Here is a 2500-nt window from a genome sequence, read left to right as displayed (position 1 = left end):
GAGAGAGAGAGAGAGAGAGAGAGAGAGAGAGAGAGAGAGAGAGAGAGAGAGAGAGAATAATTCGTTGTCAAGACTTTTCCAGATATAATAGACAGATAGACACGAGAGAGAGAGAGAGAGAGAGAGAGAGAGAGAGAGAGAGAGAGAGAGAGAGAGAGAGAGAATAATTCGTGTCAAGACTTTTCCAGATATAATAGACAGATAGACACGAGGAGAGAGAGGGAGAGAGAGAGAGAGAGAGAGAGAGAGAGACTAGGTCGTGTCAAGACTTCCAGAGAGAGAGAGAGAGAGAGAGAGAGAGAGAGAGAGAGAGAGAGAGAGAGAGAGAGAGAGAGAGAGAATAATTCGTGTCAAGACTTTTCCAGATAAAAAAGACAAATAGACACAAATGGATTATTCTTTTCCCCAATTCTCAACTTAAGTCCCGAAGACCCAAAAGAACGAAAGGGCCAACGAGCCTTATGTCTCATCTGTCAATCAATGACAGCCCACCGGGGATCTTGTCTATTTCCTTCTTAATTTAGGGAAATTCTATAGACTGTCTGTCAGACAGCCCCGTCTTTCGATGATTGACGATTAAGTCGTGTCTAGATTCTTTCCTTTTTCTTTCCATTTTCTAGGACGTCTTGTCTTGGAAGTTTCCAAAGCTATTGTTTATGAATCAGATCGAAAATGGAAACTCTTGTTTGTGTTCATTTTCGTCTGACAATTTTTAAAAACTTTTCTTTAAGTTTTTAAAGGCTGATAGGAAAGTTAGTTAACTAACCTTGGTAGGGGAAAGTTTGGAAAGTTTAGAATAAGTAAGTGTTGCAAAGTGTGGTTTTGAACACTATTTTATTCTTAAAGATACATTTTTTTCTTATGGTCTTACAATTAATATAACGAAACTGAATGAAAACGAAGAATTGGAAGAACCAGGCCTACATGGCTGAGGATTATGAAGCATGAAGTGGGAGATGATGAATGGAGAAGTATTGATTTTAAAGCTGAAGATAGAGACGACTGGCGAAATCTAACCGAGGCCCTTTGCGTCAATAGGCGTAGGAGGAGATGATGATAATGATGATAATTAATGAATGAAATCGAAAAGGAATCTAATATATAAATGATTAATAATGTTTGATTAATGTGAATCTTACTTTATCATTTTGTAATTAAAAATAATCAAGATTTCGTTTGATCATGTGTATATATATATATACATATATATATATATATATATATATATATATATAATATATATATATATATATATATATATATATATATATACATGACTTCTAATGAAACAAAAGTATAGAAGTAGTCCCTTAAAAAAGTTTACCATTCCAGTTTCCAAAACAAGTTGACTTCTTGCATAATCTAGTACAACACACAAGCTATATATATATATATATATATATATATATATATATATATATATATATATATATATATATATATATATATATATAATTTCTAATGAAACTAAAGTATAGAAGTATTCCCTTAAAAAAGTTTACCATTCCAGTTTAAAAAAAAGGAAAAAAAAAATAAATAAAAACCTTTTAGGAATAGTTGTGACCCACAACAGTCGTCTAACTATCGCATACAAATTCCATGGATAGACTAATGGTAACATAACACCACAGCTCGCTCGGGACTCGAACCTGGGAAGCGCACACGCTCCTTATTTGACTAAGATCTGCGACAAAATAAAAACGACATGGAACGTGGTTATCAGTTTTACAAGCCAGCAGGAGTTACTGGGTCCTTTGACTGGCCAGATAGGACTACATTGGATCCTTCTCTCTGGTTACGGCTCATTTCTCCTTTGCTTACCTATACACCAAATAGTCTGACCTATTCTTTACATATTCTCTGTCCTCATACACTTGACAACACTGAGATTACCAAACAATTCTTCTTACTGCACTGTAATTGTTTAGTGACTACTTTCCTCTTGATAAGGGTAGAAGAGACTCTTTAATTATGATAAAAAGCACTTCTAGGAGAAGGTCACTCCAAAACCAAACATTGTTCTCTAGTCTTGGGTAGTGCTATAGCCTCTGTACCATGATCTGGCAGTGTCTTGGGTTGGAATTCAGGCACACTATTACATGTTTCCTTCATCCCTTTCCTCACAGGGCTATTTTCCCTGTTGTAGCCGTTGGACTTATAGCATCCTGCTTTTCCAACAATCGTTGTAGCTTAGCAAGTATTGAGAATGAGAATATTATTAATAATAATAATAATAATAATAATAATAATTAATAATAATAATAATAATAATAATAATAATAATAATAAATGGTGAAGAAGAAAGAACAGGAAAATGCTTGATTATCTTGAAGTTTCATAAAAACATTAAATCATGTATTTATTACATTCTACGCGAAAATACAAAAAAAAAAAAAAAAAAAAAATACTAACCCAAGGATGATGCGTTATAAAAATCACATTTGATATAAAAAGTTTTCATCAGGGAACAAAACAGAAAAAATAAATAGAGACGGGGGAG

The sequence above is a fragment of the Palaemon carinicauda genome, chromosome 32 (genome assembly GCF_036898095.1).
Source record: "Palaemon carinicauda isolate YSFRI2023 chromosome 32, ASM3689809v2, whole genome shotgun sequence".
NCBI lineage: Eukaryota > Metazoa > Arthropoda > Malacostraca > Decapoda > Palaemonidae > Palaemon > Palaemon carinicauda.
The sequence above is the reverse complement of the archived record's forward strand: the minus strand, read 5'-3'. Positions refer to the sequence as shown.